The following is an 18,193-nucleotide window of genomic DNA, read 5'->3' on the forward strand; positions in this document are numbered from 1 at the left end:
CAAAGCCTGTAATCCGTGGAATCAGTTTTCTTTCCCACTTATTCTTTGAAGTCTGTCTACTAAAACCCAGTCTTTGGGTATACCTGGCTGCCTGTCTCTCTCTCGCAGGCACTGTGAAAACATAACAGACATTTTCTCCAAGGTTTCCCAGGATTCCAATTCACCAATTCTTCGTGGTTGATAGGAACTGATAAGTCCAGAATAGCAAAGTTTTTTTTTTTTTAAAGTATTTACTGCTCCCCTGCTGTGTATCAAGCACTGTTTCAGCACTAGAAGTTAGTGGCGAGAATAAGACCTACCTACTCATAGATTTTAATTGCAGACACTGCGAACGATATCAAAATAACCAAGTAAGGACTGATATAAATTTTAGATAGTTAAAAATACTTGCAGGAAAATAAGACGGGGTAGGCTAGAGAACATGTAGGGGTGAATGGAGGGGAGTAGAGTGAAGGAACGAGGTGATGAGATAGGCAGGGAAAGCCTTTCTGAGGCCGTGATGTTCAAGCAGAAACTGAACCCAGAGACGGGAGACTAGAGGAGATCTGTGAGGTGGGAAGTACCACTGCAAAGGTCCAGGGTCGAAGAAAGAACAGTTTCTAATCAGAGCCCACAGAAACCTAGAAGAACCAGGCGTGGCCCTTAAGAACTTCCTAATCCTCCTGAAGTAGACAAAAGGGGCTGCGTGTTTGCATATCTGTGTGCATGCGTGTGTCTGTCTGCATGTGTGCATTTTTTTCAGGGGAAAAGACCTGTAGGTTTCATCAGACTCTCAGATCTCTAAGGTGCACAGAGAGTCAACAACCAGGGCATCATTCCCTCTAGCCATGAGAGGAAGGAATGGTTAGCTCATACGTTGTTCAACATCCTGCTTTGAATGGGATGCCTTCCCTTGGTGTCTGGGCAGCCAGGACTCTCACTCTTTGCTTCCCAACCAGTCCTGCAATCTGGGCCAGAAACAGCCTCTCTCATGCTCCATCTGGTCAGAGCACCAGTGGCAGATTAGAGACCCAGAGCGCTCGCCTCTGGGTTTCTCCCCCTTTGGCTTCACCCTTGGGCTAGGTGGTTCCAGGCAGGAGGCGAGCCTTCCTGCCCCAGCAGCACTGTTCCCCAGACTCAAGTCACACGCAGACCTTCTCAGCACCTGCGGGAGCATCCCCTCGCCTGGCTTCCAGCCTCGAGTACTCTTTGCCCATTACCCATGCTGTCCATGTTGCTAAGTCGACTGCTGAGCAGAAAAGGCTTGTTTTCTAATCCCTCCTCAACAGTTCCTCATCTGACTCATGGCCCCTTCCCACGCGGGTATTCTTTCTCCACCATCCCTGCTGCTCTCCATAGTAACCAGTACACACATTTCTCCTCTGGTGTCACTTAATTTCTAAGCACACCCTCTCTTCCTCTCCTCACAGAAATGTTACCCTTCTCAATCCAGCATTTGTGGATTCCAGGCCAGAATCAAGAAAGCCAAGCACTGCTCGTAAGCACCGTTGGCAGACCTAGCTGATGTCCTGCCAGTTCTTTGCTCTTTCAAAGTCAGTGGGAAAAAAGCAATAGAAGTATCACTGAGCCATCCCAGTTCCTCAATGTCCTGCATAGCCCTTAAAGATGTGTCTCTCTTTCTCTCTGGGGTTGTCCAGCCCCAGGTGGGTAAACAACAGAGGGAAGTAGCAGGTTGTGGCTGGGTAAGGTTTGGCCATACCCCAGGAAGGGGGTGCCTCTTCCACCTGGCTGTGACCCTCAGCAGTAAGTGACAATGCTGTCCTTATACCTACCAGTGCTGGGGAGTCTCTCTTTATTGGCATTTGCATCAGGGTGATGGTCAACCTGCTGTGCCTACGGAAGGTCTAACTTTCCGCTCACATTTCCTCAGTGTTCCAGAGCCTTCTCCTCCTCCTCCTTGTCTTGTTTCTTCACTCAGAGTTTGGTTCCCTCTCCTCACATCAGCTTGTCTTCCTTCTCTCCCTCTTTCCCTCCTCCCTCCTCCTTTTTTTTTTTTTTTTTTTTATTGTATGTTTCCTCTACCCTATAGGAAGATACCCTGTCAGTACCTGGTTTTTCAGGTTCCTACCTCTTCTCAAGTGTGGTGACCACTTACATCTGACACACCTCTGGTAGTCTGTTACCTCTGGCAGGAAGACCCAAATCTCCCTGAGTTTCTGAAGTTCCCTCCTCATCATCCTCATAGTTCATGGGTCCCAATTTTGTTCTTCTCATGGGATTGTAGTAAAGAGTAAATAATGTGGATGAAGCCCCTAGCACACAGTAAGCTAAGTTCCTTCTTCTCCTTCTCATCTTTCTGCTTTCCCTGGGGTGTCTGGGACCGTGCCCTCCATATTTATGCTGAATGAGTGTATGAATGATCTGAGAAAGGTGAGAGAAAGCCCTGACTCGGAAGCTGGAGACCTATGCAGGCTGATGTGACAGAGCCGATTCTGTGTGCTGAGTTCTTTTCAAAAGCCTGGGTACCAAGTCAGGTCCCACTTGGGGGCCAGGCTCGTGGTGAGAGCATCAGGCCTGGCCGCTTCAACCTTGGAAGTTATGGGGGAATGAGGAATCCGTCACGTGCCAGGAGAAGTCAGGATGCAGTCAAGAAAGGCTTCAGTGGTCCTGGCAGAGGCATCTCTGTGCCATCTTTATCATGTCTAGCATGCTGACTAGAGCAATGGTCTCTGGACCTTGTTAGAGACCCAGGATAAGCCTGATTGAGGCTTAGAGATGAGTGAGGAACTCATACCTTATATTATTTGGAATTGGGGGAAGCAAAACCAAAAACCTCACTTGCTTGGTTTCTGGAATTGGGCAGTTCATTTTGCTGCCACAGTACATTAGTAAATTAACACATTGATAAAAAGTCTTTCCTGACACTGCAGTTCATCTCTAAGAAATTTTAGGTGGGAGGACTCCAAATAAAGTTCCTTTATGGCTTCCTAATATTTTTTGGCCCTGCCACAAGGCCCTTTACAATCTGCCCACTACACACATATCCAGCGTCCTCTCCTCTCATTTAATCTGCACCCCCACATTTGGCCAAAACCCACCCTTGGCAAACCTGCTACTTACCGCTTCCTAAAAATGTGGTGCACATTCCAGCCACTTGGCCATTATGCATGCTGTGTTTTTCTAGCTGGACACTCTTTTTCTGTCCCCTTTGTCTTCCTAGTAAAGCCACCCCATCCATCCATTTGAGACAAACTGAAATATTGCCCTGTAAAGCTTGTCCCATCCTGCACTGGATTATCAAAGCACCTTGTGACAACCACTTTTAGCACATCTTTCAATGCACTAAAATGCTCTATTTAATTATTTCCTCCTATCACATAATGAGCATCGTGAGGCTGGAACTCTGACTTACTCCGCATCCCAGCACTGATCCCCAGGCCTGTCACATGCCGTGTGCTCTGCACACACGAATGAAAGGAACGTGATAGGACTGTGCAGTGAGGGAGAGCAGTGTTTTCGATACTGGGGGCGTGTCTTTTAGGGAGGTAATATTTCTTTGGGTTTCTGGAATATGTCTCACTAGAGGAATATGATGATATATGCTGCTGAAATAGAAGGTCTGAAAAAAAATGAATAATTTCAAAATGCCTGGCAAAAAATATGCTGGCAGCATGTTAGCTGCAAAGGTTTCAGACTCCAGAGGGCAGATCCTCATGAGGTGATTCACCTCCCTGTCCTGAACCTCTTGGCCAGTGGGTGCTGTGCTGGTGCTTGCCTTTAGTGGGGCATTCTCACAGTGTCTCTAAGCCTCAAGCTTTGCCTTTGGTAGCTACAGGAGAGAAATGCACAAGCAGGGTGGACAAGGAAGCCCCACGTGGTCTGGGGTGGTACCCAGAAAAGGACCCAGATTAGCACTCTAAACTTTAAAAAAAAAAAAAAAAAAAAAAAAAGCTAATGCTTTCAGCAGTTGATTGTTTTGAGTGACACTTGGGATCCAGCGTGGCCTAACCAGACTCAAGAGTGAGTTTCATCAGACGGCTCTGTGCCAGGAGTGTGGGCAATGGCCCACCCCGGGTCCAAGGCTGGATCTGAGTTTCCCTCAGTTCCAGCCTCCCCACGTCCCACTAGAACCTGAAACATACATAGAAAAGGCTTTGCCTTGGAGGGCTGTGCTAGCCCTCCCTTCACTCAGCCCCATCTCTGCTCAGTTTCATGGCTAAGGCTAAGCAACTCCAGGCCCAGAGGGCAGGGAGGGACTCCTGGGAGCTGACCCTACCTCGCAGGGAAGCTGCCTGCCTTGTTTGTCTGGGTATGCCCTGCCTGGCTGAATGAACACCTCACTCCACATCTCAGCTGGGGGCCTTTCTCTGTACCCCAGCTACTTGCTTAGGTTGGACCACCTGCCAAACCCTTTGCTACGGTTTCTCCTGAGGTCCAAACCTGTCACTCTGGCTTCACAAACACCAGCAGCTGCCTCCTGCACATTGGATAAATGACGTTGCTGCCCTTCTGTGGTTAATGTTACCCCTGCCTAGAGACTGCAGCTGCTAGACCCCCTCTCCCATCTCTGTCTGCCCCTCACTGTGCTCACTTTTCCCACATGGCACGAACTTACTGCCTGACATCATGGCATACATTCATTTATGTATCTATGCTTTGCCTGTCCCACCTACTAGTCTGTGAGCTCCTTGAGGGCAAGGAGCCTGGTTTGCTCCCTGAACTAACCCCACCATCTAGAGCAGTAGCTGGCACAGAGGCATGCTTGGTAATGTTTGTCAAATGAGTAGATGTCCAGACACCATGAGGTCTCCCTCTTGAGCCAGAGTTCACCATGTCCATGTTACTCTGTGAAAGGTCCATGTTCTAGTAGACTGAATGCTGGCACTGGACTTGAGTCAGACAGATTTGGGTCAGGGCTTCACCACTAGCAGTGGGATGTTGGTCAAGTTCAGTCTCCTATCTCAGCTATGAAGTGGGGATCATAATAGTTCCTTCCTAAGGCAAGGTGAGGACTTACTGCACTAAATCACGTGAAGGACCTAACACAGTGCCTGGTGCATATATACGATAGCCAACACTTAATAGCTCTAAAATGTTTGCAAACACCCTGGTCAAGATGGGTAGGCTGAGGGAGCATGGCCTGCTTGGTTTTAGCTGACCCCAGGAAGCAGTGGATACCAGCAGAAAGCCCAGTGAGCAGAAGGAGACCTGCTTGGGGGAAGGATGACATCTTTCCCATTCTTATTTCATTTGCCCTTGAGGAAGCTGAGCAGGCAAAATCGCTAAGGAAGGTTAATGGTGCACTTAAGGAGAAGAGCTGGCAAAACCCATCCTCTGACCTGCCTTGTGGTTCTGGGATTAAGTTTGGGCCTTGACATTAATGAGTTGTACGACTTTAAGAAAGAGTCTTAGTGTTGTGAGCCTCAGTTTCCTTCTATTTACCATGGCTACAATACTGTTTAACTCACAAGGTCCTATAAGGATTGAATGAGATGATGTGTATAAAACAAACCCAGTGAGCCCGCATGTCCACCGTGTGTCAGGAACCATGTCAGTGCTGAAATTTTGGAAAGCAGGCTCCAGAGAGAGTGGCTTTTTAATTAGTAGGTAGTCATGAGTCTTCAGGGTAGGACTACTAGGATTTTCTGGTTATTTTCTAGAGAGAACCTTAAAACCTTAGTCCAAGGACTTCTGTTCCATGTGCCATCCAGCCAGCCAACAGCTCTCCATTAAACAGCAGGTTAAGTAGAGGGAAGAGGAAGAGCCCATCTCCTTTCCAAAGGAACTCACAGTTTAATAGGACACTTCAACAAACCATCACAATGAGGGAGACAGGGCCAGAGGGCAAAAGGAACTGAAAAGAAAAGTCCCTGAATCTTCCTGGAAGAGTTTAAGTCTTAGTTACTAGAAACCACTGAGCCAAGACATCATTCATTCATTCATTCATTCATTTATTCTTCTAAATGTATGTATTGAAACAGGACAAACATCCATGGTATACCTGTTGTGTGCCAGGAAAGCACTGAGCCAAGACATCATTCATTCATTCATTCATCCATCCATCCATCCATCCATCCATCCATTCATTCATTCATTCTTGTAAACATTTTTATTAGAACAGAACAAACCCCTATGGTATCCCTGCTGTGGGCCAGGCTCAGTGAGTGCCCTGGGCCAAGTCTAGCAGAGTGGGTGGCGCTGAGCCACATCTCTGGCCCTGCCTCTTAGATGTGCACAGCTTACCTTCCATTGCCTGCATCTACATCTGTTTACCTGGGGGCTTCCTCCAAAGTCATGGAAGGTTTCTCTGCCATGCAGAGGGCAGGCTGGATGTGCTGGGAATGAACACACCCAGGACCTGACCTCAACAGTGACTGCTGGGAATTGGCATGTGAATACCCTGACACCCTCTTCCTAGCCTCATTTTTTCCATTTGGAAAATGGGCCCAAGAGCATAAAAGGTCCCTGCCTCATGGGGCTTGCTGTGAATGAGAACAGACATAGCCTAGGCTTCTTTTATTTTTTTAATCTGCTTTAAATCACAAAGCAAGAGTGCTGAGACATGCTGAGATGCTTCATTAAAGGCACCCTCCCACTCTTAGTGCCAAAGATAGGAATTGTGTTAAGTACATGGACTCTAGTATTCTAAGTTTGGTATGTTCCGAACTGCCAAACTTGGAATACTGGCTCTACCACTTGCTAATTATTTGAACTTGGACAAGTTTCTTAAGCCATTTCCTCATCTATAAAATGAGTTACTGGTAGAACTTACCTAACAGAGTTCTTATGAGAATTAAGTGACTTCATAAAAACAAAGCTCTTAGGAGTGCCTTGCATAGAAATTGCCCTATAAGGGGTTGTTAAGTAAATGGTTGACAGGTTGGGGTAGGAAGTAGGTTGGGGGTGGAAACAAAGCAGCCAGATTTTGAGTGGCCCTTGAGGAGGACCAGTGGTGTTCTGTGCCTGGGGAAACCCCAGGGTAGTTTACTGCAGTCCGGGTTTCCCAAGTAATGCAGGGGTTATGATATCTCAAAAGAAAGGGAGGAAGGAATCAAAGAAGTTCACACTAATGAACAAGTAACGGTGCTACTATTAAGCACTTACTACACACCAGGCACCATCTCACAGAACCCTACAACAACCCAAGAGGTAGATAACATTATTCCCATCTCAAAGATGAGGAAACTGAGATTAAAAGAGGCTAAGTCACACAGCTGCTAAAAGGCTGCACTGGGAATTAAAATGAGGCCTGTCTCTCCCCTGAACCCTGCTCCTTCTGCTCTACATGACATCTTTCAATAAAGAAATAGAAACGAGGGCTAGGAGCAGGCACTTGGGTTCTGCCTTTCACCCAGTCCTCCACGGGATCCTTCTGTTTTGGAATAGATTGCCTGAAGGTGTTCTGTGAACTAAGGAAAAGAGCATCAGACCTCCTGATCTGACAGGCACCGACAGTGACAGTGAGCTGGGCTGTAAATATGCCTGCAAAGCCCACTGGCCCCCTGAGTCGGGAATGAGCCAGGCTAAGGCTGCCGGTCACACAGCCTGAGCAGCAGTGATTTGTAAAAGCACAGAGCTGACTTACAACCTGTGGGAGCGGTAGCTCTTCCCAGCGGGGGTGGAGGCAGTGGGGTAGGGGGGTATTCAGGGTTTGTGCCAGCAGGATTTGGACCTCAAGACTGATGTTGGTCCTTACTGGTCGCCTAGCATCCTGCATCTGTGTCCCAAGGACAGAAAAATCCCCTTCCTACCCGTAGTCTTTCCTCCACTTGGAGAGCTGAAGATGAAGGAGGGCTTCCCAAAGAACCTGAGCTATGTCGAATGAGGCAAGAAGAATGTTCCAGGCAGAGGGAACAGTTAGTGCAAAAGCACTGGTGCCCCACTGAGCTTGGCATAGGTCAACAGCAATGGTGGGGGGGAGAGGGAAGCTCTAAGGCCAGCATTTACAGAAGCCTACAATCCTAGGATCTCAGGGTCATGGAAGTTACTCTCTGAGAATCACAGACTCTAGGGATCTCACAATCTTGAAATTCTGGACTCAGAATGACTAATTCTTGGCCTCTCAGTCATGAGATTTTGGATCATCAAGTTTCTAAGTTAGGCAGCACTCTAAACTCTCCAAGTCATGCACAAAATAAGTTAGCACCAAAATTCCAGTTGGCCTCTGGCTTAACTGCCAGTGACAACTGTTCTTCTCAAGTGCTGACCCACTGGGGTAGGAAGGTCTGGGCCTGGCCCTCCCTGAATTCCCTCTGCCTGATGGGAAACCAAGAGGGTTTTTCTCAGCTTGGAATTAATCTACTGTTAAATGCTGATGCCAGCATTTGCCATGGCTTTGGATTCTCGGTCACGGCCTCCCTAGAGCTCCCAGGGAGCTTATCTACCCAGTATTCCAGAGTTGGAGGGGCTGGGGCTGGAGCAGTGTCCACTCTGCCTGAATGCAGCTGACATGACATGGGAATGCAGCGGAAAACGATCCTAGTAGTCAGAGAATTTTATGCCCTGCAAGTAATTTCACAGCATTTGGGCTGCAGTCCCATCTTTACTTTATAGGAGTTTCCTCCTTACACAGCCCCAGGGAGCACAAAGGCAAGCTGGCCGTTTTCCAAGGTCATGTAGTCCATGAAGACAACTGATTTCTATTAGTCCTTTATTCTCATTTTCATTTTCTGAATTACTCAGGGTAGTGGAATAGAGTTGGTGGAATAGAGAGCCTGGAGCTCTGGCCCTGGGGGAAGGAGAGTTGGATTCTCTTCCTGGCTGTGCTGATTACCAGCTCTGTGACCGTGGGCAAGACTGGGGACGTCTGGAGCAGAGGGTGTTTGTGTTAAGAATCCCCTGCCTGGAGCTGAAGGGTGTGGTTGGAAATGTAAACACACAGATTAATTCAGGCACCCTTTTGTCCTGGGACCCATATTGCATGGATTTCCCCTCACAATTGTATTGTGAATCCCAAAGGTGAGTAACAAGCACTCGAGGAAACCCTCACCCAAACTTCGGCCCTTTCTGTCATTTCTCGGTCTTACTTGGTCAGGGATTTGTATCCCAGAGAAATTGGATTTTGTGTGTGAATACTCTCAGCCTTCTAGTCAAGAAGAAGCTGAATTTGGCTGTCTAATCCCTTCACTTGGGTTCTAAGCATGCATAATTGTGAAATATAGGACCTTTTTTTTCCTGAAATGCATCTGTGAGCATAGAATGCTGGGGAGGCCTGACACACGTGGCTCCTTTGGCAGGCTGTGGGGCAGAGTGACGAAGAGTTAAGTCTTTAGATAGTCAGGCAGATGTGAGCCCCTGCTCATTCCTTACCATCTCTGTTGTTTCAGGTATGTCATTTAAAGCTTGATCCTTGAGTTGTCTCCTCTGTCATTGAAATAATAACATGAGGGATTAAGAACATGGACTCGAGCCAGGCACGGTGCCTGGATTTGCATCCCAGTCCTGTCCCTGAGCAAAGTCCCCCACCTTTCTGTGCTCTGATTTCTTAGTCTGTGGAATGGAGATAATACTACTACCTACCTGGAGAAGTATTATGGTTGTTGAGGAGATTGAATGAACAACACAGGGTGGACCAAAAGTAGGTTTACAGTTGCTCATATAGAAAATAATATAACAAGGGGAAAGGATTAGTCAAACAACATGTATGAATGACCCATGAACATGGACAATGGTGTGGGGATTGACTGGGAGCGGGGGGTGGGATGGGCAGAGGAGGGCAAAGGGGGGAAAATTGGGACAACTGTGATAGAATGAACAAGAATAAAAAAAGAAAATGCTACAGTAATTAATAAATAATAATACAAGAATAAACTCTGTGTTTCACATGCTCATAACTGTAAACCTACTTTTGCCCTGCTCTGTATATAAAGTGGGTTTAGAGCAGTACCTGGCCTGTGGTTAGCACCAAATAAATAAGCATTAGCTATAGAAATCATTGTTTGCAGGGTGTTAATGAGATTTCAATAAGATGAGAATATAGAATAATGTATGGTCCTTGACACGTGCCTAACATGTAATTGCTGAATGAATGAATGAATGAATGAAGAATGGGATGGGTTGATGTAAAGTACTAAGGCCGTCAGAGAGTGAGTGGGGGGGACGCCCACAGGCCAGCAGCCCTCCTGCCCTGGTGTTAGAACCAGTGTGCTGCGGCGGGCCTGGACCATCGCCTGCTGACCACGCACACCCTTTCCCAACTTGTCACATTTCCTTCCAACTCAGAGCCGGTGGCATTAGGTTAGTAGGTTAAAATCAGATGTGGTGGGAATATTTCTACCACAGATACTGGCAAATGTCACAAATCAGGGTTTTGGTTGTTGCAGAGAGAGAAAAACATTGATCAGCACCCAACATATCCCTGATTGTCCAGGGGACCATTTTTTTTTATCATGTGCCACAGTCATCTTCAGAAACCAGTTCTTACCATTTTTTTGCAGAATAGAGGATCTTTTGGTAAATGAGTTATTTTTACAGCAGGTGAGAGGGCATTCAGTGGATGTTGTCAGCCTGGTCTTGGAGACCACTAGTGAGGAGTGCATATTGCTTGTAGGGTTTTGTGGTTGCCAATGCCTGGTAATAACACGAAAGAGTAGACCCAGAAACATGTGGCTATTAGGTGGTAATTTTGGGACTTTCTATAACTTGCTAAGACTGAATTAATGCAGGGAAGACCTAGGAAGATTGTGACGCTCTGCTTAGGTCCTGTAGCCATATTTCTGTGCCATCAGTGGAGGTCCTGGGTGGAACTTTTCTTTCCCCAAGTCCTGAGTGAGAACAATTTAAGGCCATTTCAAATCTACTTGAGTATCAATTGACTTTGAAGAAGTGCAGCTATTACAGGAGTTGGACAGAAGTGTAGCTGTTGAGAGTATTGGACAGAAGAATAAACCCCATGAAAGGCATTTGTAAACTGCCCAGGATTTTAAAGCTTGTCTGGAGTGATCTTTTTGAGAGGAGTGCACAAAACAAGGCTCCCCCCAATCCACGCCGGGCTCGGGGCTCAGGCTGGTCTCTTCTTCTCTGGATCCCAGCTATCCAAGTCTGGCTTTCTGTCATTCCGCAGCAGGGCCACCTCAGCCTCGAGACCTCCTCCAGATTCTTCAGAGGGTGGGGGTCTGGTGGCACCCATATGTATTTATTTCTGTGCTCTTCAGGTGAGTGAATGATCATCTAAATTTGACAATCATTACATCCTAATGAATAATCTCTTCTTTAAAGTGTGTTGACATATCATTTGTGTTTCAATGGCCCTAATGGCTTTAGAGGAAAGCCAGTTAATCTTCTGATCTGAGGAAGACCAGCTACTGTTCACTCTTTGAGGAATAAACAGGAAAGTGCTATGCTTTTAATCTTTAAATTAGTACCATTGGAGACTAACAATTATTAGCACTTCTTGGTGGGGATGTTCACACTCCCTTCCCTGGCAACTAGAGGGAGGGGATAGCAACTCTTATCCAGGTTGGGCTTATGGGGACAGCACTGGCCTGAAACTGTGGGGGTAGGCAGAGGGGACAAAAGGCAATGATCTGTGCAGTGGGTGGGGGCAGCTGGGGAACTACAAGGGGACAGTCCAAGGCACTAGATCCCAAGAGGGCCACACAGAAAACAGACTGCAAAATGAAGGGTCTGCAACTGAGGGCAGCAAGTCAGAACCCATGGGCTTGGGAAAATAAGGAGAAAAAAACGATCTGGCCAGGTAGTGGGGAGGCTTTTTCAGAGCCTGAGGCCTTCAGTTAAAGGCTGGAGCCTCACATGATTCCAGAGGAGGCTCCCTCCCACCTACTGACCGAGCCCATCCTCATTTATGTCAGTTGTTACCAGGCTTGGCTGCCCATCAGAATCTTTCAGAGAGCTGGTGTGAAATTCAGAGTCTGGGATCCTGCGCCACGTCTGCTAATCAGACCCTTCATGAGTTGGTGGCCTGGAACCTGTGTTTTTAACCAGCTAATTCTTACGCAGGTCAGTGTTTTATCCTAGGGAGGCAATACACAGTGTGGAGGTAAAGAATGTGGGCTCTGGGCACATTCTGGTTGGATTTAAGTCCTGACTCCTCCACTTCCTACCCGGGTGACATAGTACCTTAGTTTCCATTTTTTCAAAATAGAATGATAATAATAGTAACTATATCATAAGGTTGTCAAAAGGCTTAAGTGAGATATATATGCAGAGTGCTTAGAATAATGCAGAATACATCACTTGTATTATTATTTCTTTTATTAAACATTAGCCAGTTCATGTAGAGATGTAGAAGGGATATACGTCAACACACACATTTACATACGCATTATATACCTAGGTTAAGGGTTGAAATTAAACATGATTTCGAGGACCAGGCAAGAGTGAAGCAGCTAGTGGAACCATAGTGACTTGGAGAACACATGACTTAGTCTGGGTTCCACCAGAAGAGGACCTTGCGACAGGAGTTGAGGCCAACTCATTTGTCTGGGAGAATACCCGAGGAGAGAGTGGTGAGGGCCTGGGGACATGAGACAGGGCAGAGAAGAAGGCCAGGATTGTGAACGAAGAACAAGGTGCTGCTATGGCCTCTGGGGCCCCGTCATGCTGGGTACCACCAGGAGGCTGTGTACAACCTGCCTCAGCAATGTCCCGCCTGAGGAGTAAGGAATCTAGGATGTGTTAGTCTCTTAGGACTGCTGTAACAAAGGAGCACCAACTGGGTCGCATAAACAACAGAACTTGCCTCACAGTTCTGGAAGCTGGGAGTTCAAGATCAAGCTCTTCTTTGGCTTGTAGATGCGCCACTCCACTCTGTGCCTTTGTCATCATGTGGTGTTCTCCCCATGTGTTGTCCTCATATGGCCGTCTTCCTATAAGGACATCAGTCATATCAGAGATTGAGTCATATCGGAGACCTAAATGATTGAGGTCTGTGGAGGTAATGTCTAGTAGCTCCTCTGGTCATAGAAAGCCCTCAGGCAGAGAGGAGGAAGCCAGCAGTGAGTGGGGGAAGGTGAGTACCAAGGGCGTTCCATAGTCAGGAGCATTAAACCACGTGCAGGCCCTTCTAAGCTTGGACCCTGGCCAGCGGGCAGTACGTGTTACAGAGTCCTTCTAAAGGGGCAGCGCCTACTCAGCTCTGCCCAGCTATCACCAAGCAGGAATGTCTTAGAGGACAAAGAAATATGTCTCTGAGCAGACGCAGCCCCAGGGCCGCCAGTTTGAACTCAGCAAAAGTACACAGCAGATTTGCACAACGAAACCTCCATCATTAATTACAGTAGTCTACCCTTATCCACGGTTTTGCTTCCCGTGGTTTCAGAGACCCCCACTCAGTCATGGTTCAAAAATAGTAAATGGAAAATTCCCCAAATAAACAATTCATAAGTTTTAAGTTGAGCACCGTTCTGAGTCGTGGAGCGTGATGAAATCTCACACCATCCCTCTCCATGGCCCCCGGGATGGGAGTCATCCCTTTGTCCAGCTTATCCAAACTTATTGCACTACCTGCCCATCAGTCACTTAGTAGTCATCTTGGTTATCAGATTATCAGATCAGCTCTCAGAAGGAGAGAGAGATCACATTCATATAGCTTCTATGACAGTATACTCTTATAATTGTTCTGTTATTATTAGTTTTTACTGTTAATTCCTTACTGTACCTAGTTTATAAATTAAACTTTATCATAGGTATGAATATACAGAAAAAGAACATCGTATATATAGTGTTTCGTACTGTCTGCTGCTTCAGGCATCCGCTGGGGGGTTTTGGAATGCATCCCCTATGGATAAGGGGTCTACTGTAAGAGCTATGCAAGGTTTCTCCAATCCAGTGATATTGACATTTGAACTGGATAGTTCTTTATTGTGGAGGGCCGTCCTGTGCACTGTAGGATGTTTAGCAGCATCCACGCCTAGTAGCATCCTCCCAGTTCTGCACCAACCGCTGTTTCTCAGGCCCAGGAGGCCTGTCATTTAAAAGGCCTCTGTGTCTGGAAGCACTGAATTCATTTCTGATTTTCTTGTTTTTCAAAAATCTCCCTCTCCCCTCTTCCTTCCTTTACTCTTCCCCTTTCCCTCCTCCTTTCCTTTTCCTTTTCCTTTTTATACCGCCACTTTCTTCCCCCTTCCCTTCATCTTTCCTTCTCCCTCTCTCCCCTGACCTCCCCCGCCTCCTCAGTGGAGTACACCACATACCTTCGAAACGCCTACTGGGATGAATGTTTCATAGGGACTGTCTTGTTCACAGTTCTTGCCACAGCACCTAGATCAGGACCTGGTACATAATAAAGGTTCATGAGTTGTTGAATGAATGAATGAATGAATGAATGAATGACAGGTGGCCTCTCCCTCACTCCTGCTTCCCCGAGACCAGAAGCAAACATGGGAAATTATTACCTGTGCAGCGAGGGGAGGACGAGGAGCTAGACCTGGTTCTCTATAGCAAGCTTGGGGGAGCCATTTTGCAAGATGCCTGTGCAGCTGCCTTCCAAAGAAAGAAGCCCCATCAGGCATCGATTTCCTGATTCTTTATTTTCTTTTATGCAAGAGATAAAGAGTATCTCATTAGGTGTTTAAATCAGATTAACAGCCCTCGGTACCAGAGTTCTGCTCAGCCTGCAGTTTGTTTCTTTTAGGGCGACTCCATGGAGCTAATTGCTTTTTATGGGAGCAGTTCAAGGGACATATCTAGGGAGGGAAGAAAGGGCTCTGTTTGACCAGGCTGGTGAATTCTGCATTTTTATTTGGCATGTAAGTCTGAAGGGCGGGGAGCAGGCAAGCAACCTGCACAGGGATGATGGAGAGTGGCCTGTGACCTCCTCGGAGGCGAATAGCATTTCGTCAGCATGGCTTCTGGGTGTGCTGATTTACAGAGGTCATCCAGACGCCGGCAGAGCGGGGATTTGTGGACAGCAGGAGAGGGCTGGAGGGGCAGTACAAGCAGGATAACACCTGGCCGCATGCAGGGCGCAAATTGTATTTCTTTGTTAATCCTGGCTGCTATCTACAGCTCTGCCATTGATTCTAAATTTGGCAAAGTCACAGGGAACAGACCCCCTACATCCCCTTTCCTCCACATAGTAAAACAAACATGAAATACAGCCTTCCCCTTCTTTCCACAATTATACGCCTGCCATGCTCTACCAAGTCATTTTATTAAAAGTTACTTATAAATATTTCAAAAAGTAATTAAAGCTAGCTTGTATAGGAAAAAATATAAAAGACAATGCAGCTTTTAAGCTAGGACTTGAACATCAAAGCTTTAGCAAAGGTAGAAAAGAAAAATGCTGACAGAACCCTATGATTAGTCATTTTATTTGTCTCTGAGCTTCCCGGCGGCCTTGGCAAAAAGGTAAATATGAGGGGTTATGTGTTTTTGTTTAGGTATAAGGAAAAGCACAGCTCTTTATGTGGTTTTTTAAGATAAGTTTTAAGACGTATTTATCATATATTATGTGTAATGTGTAATAGGTAATATTTTGGACAATAGTTTTCTAGCAAATACAAAAGTGCTTTTGAAATCTTTCTTGCTTTGGCAGTTAACTAAGGTTGAAGGAAAACATGAAAACCTTATTAGGTAAAGGTATTTTGTAAAAACTAAGCCAGTGTTATCTGGGGCATTATAGGTGTTTTTAAAATCTTTTATTTACTTATTTTTAATCCTCACCCAAGGATATATTTATTAATTTGAGAGAGAGAGGAAGGAGGGAGGGAGAGAATGAGTGAGTGAGAGAGAGAGAAACATCAATCAGTACATGCCTCAACTGGGACATTGTACCTGCAACCTAGGTATGTGCCCAGAGCAGGGATCAAACTTGTAACCTTTTGGTGTACAGAACAATGTTCCAAACAACAGAGCCACCCAGCCTGGGCGGCCTTTAAAAAATTTTTGATAGCAGCGGTTTGGTTAGAGCTAAGGGAATCCTCTCTTCTAATCAGCAGCCACTGTTTGGGATGTAGCTGGCTGAAAACAGAATTTTTCTTTAGCTGATCCACCAGAAACCTTTATTCTAGTTCACTGTTAACAGAGCTCAGAGGTACAAAAGGGCAAGCCGCTCCCACAAGAAACAAAGCCTTTTCATCTCTTGCTCCCACCTTCTAAGCGGACTCTTCTGTGTCTGAATTCATTTCCTGTGCATCAGGAGTTCACAATCTTATTTTAACCCCAGCATCATACTAGAACAATAGATCCTGTTTGGATAGCCACTGTGTATAACAAACCATCCCAGAAGTTAGTGGCTTAAAAACAGCAACCATTCATTGGCTCATAATTCCTCAATAAGGGCTGGAACCATAATTCTGTAATAAGGGCAGCTTGTTGTGCTCTGTGAGGTGTCAGCTGGGCTCCCTCCTGTGTTCACAATCAGCTGGAGGCAGATGATCTGAGATGTGTCCTGTGTCTAGGCCTTTGGTGGGGTAGCCTAAATACCTGGGGACCCTCTGGGCCTCTCATCCACAAGGAGGCTGGGTCAGGCTTCGTCACATAGGGCAGCAAGACAACGAAAGCAGAAACTGCAAGGCCTCCTAAGGCCTGGGACCGGCAGGAGGTCCCTCCGGCAGCACCCTGTTGTCATATGATCAGCCCAGATTCAGTGCATGTGGCAGCCACACAAGGATGTGAATTCAGAGAGGTGGGATTCGTGGTTGATCATTGGTGGCAATCATCCAGAGCCCTGTCCCATCGATACCATGGTAACAGTGGTCCCCATGGGCAGCGATTCTCACCGGAGGGGTAAGGTGCTACCGGGTGCTCACTCTAAGTTCTGTACACTCACCACTTAACCGACAAATATCAGTCCCTGCGAGCTCTCCATTTAACATTTTCAAAAAGGGTATATGAGGGTGGACTTTGAAGTAATAAAACAGTAAGTGTTTTAAGAATCCTCCTCTCAGCCATACTTGAAGACCTCGAAAGCCTGGGGCACATTGAGTTATGCTGCTCTGCGGCCAACTTCCTGACATTTGTGAGACAGTGGCATTCCCAGGCCCCCCGTCAGCTGCAATCCGGGATCATGGGGTCATTTTCGTGTCAGCTAAAGTGAGATATACAGTGTGTTGGTGTTAGCCCAAAAGTCAGCTGGATTTTCTCCGGGTTGGAAGGGGAATGTCTGACAGCCCCCACTGGCCCTAGATCTGGACCGAGGTCATACTTTTTAAAAGAATGACTTGCATGACAATAAAGTCCATGTGCTTATCACTTGCAGAAGCTGGAAAACTGGAAGGGCTAAGTAGCAGACGTCAGATAACAGAATCAGGGGTTGGGGGGACATTTTGACTTTGGATAAACAGTATAAATCTCTAAAAAGATTGATTAAAGAGAAGTAAACATGAGATCCTATGTTTTGGCTCAGAGCATGCATGTGCACACGCATATAACAAGCATGAATGCATGCACCACCCACACATGCATCCATGAAGAAATGGAATGCAGGAGGTTTGACTTAGCAGCATCGTGTGAAAAGAACCAGTAGAGGTATGTTCCCAGTAAACTCATTTTGAGTCAAAAGGAGGCAAAGTTAATGGGGCCTTAATTACATGAATAGGGGCATAGATTCTAGAATAAGGGAGGTGATTAGCTCCCTCTATTCTGTATAGCCCAGTTTACCCCAGAAGTATTAGACCAGTTTCTAGGTGCATAGTTTAAAGATGTTAGAGAACAACTAACATATTTAGAAGGAAGTTCAGGACATTGATTTCAAACCGTACTATACACGATGCTGCCCAAACCAGCAGGCCTGGATGGAGGGGTAGGACGTGGCCCTAGACTGCTTTTCGTACCCCTGCTTGTGTTATCATTAAGTAGGTGAGGAAACTAGACACCCGAGACAGAAATGCTTAGAGAATGAGGAGACTCTGGTCCTGGACAGCTGCTGACCTGCTGTGACCTTGGGCAAGTCCCTTCAGACCTCAAGACCTCAGAGTTCGTTAGACAGGATTTTAAAGTTAATTTTGAGCCAATTACCCAGCTAAGGTTTGAACCCCCTGTGTCTATCCTGGTAAGTGATGCAGCCCCTCCAGTGACAGAAATTCCCTGCAGTCCTCACAGGACCTTCCAACTATGAGATGCTCTTTTTCCTTTTGCCCTCCAAATCCCAGGGTCCCTCAACCTTCCACTCATTGATCCACGCCATAGAAGGCAGATCAAGTCCCTTTTTCACATTGATAACCATTGAGACTTGAAGGAAGACCATCCTTCAGTCCTTACTGAGGATTTCTTTCCATCAAATGTCTTTAGTGTCTCCTCATATTTCCTCATATGTCATGTTTTGATTGTCCCTTGCCCCCATTATACTAAT

At 46.4% G+C, this 18,193-nt stretch overlaps 1 protein-coding gene across 1 annotated transcript in view; it reads left to right on the top strand.

Moving 5' to 3' along the window:
* Window positions 1-18,193, top strand: part of GALNT18 (polypeptide N-acetylgalactosaminyltransferase 18) — a 316,297-nt gene that overhangs the window by 204,653 nt on the left and 93,451 nt on the right. The window lies entirely within an intron of this gene.

This window comes from Pteronotus mesoamericanus, unplaced genomic scaffold, assembly GCF_021234165.1.
Source record: "Pteronotus mesoamericanus isolate MK-2021 breed Mesoamerican mustached bat unplaced genomic scaffold, CSHL_Meso_final contig_90, whole genome shotgun sequence".
Taxonomy (NCBI): domain Eukaryota; kingdom Metazoa; phylum Chordata; class Mammalia; order Chiroptera; family Mormoopidae; genus Pteronotus; species Pteronotus mesoamericanus.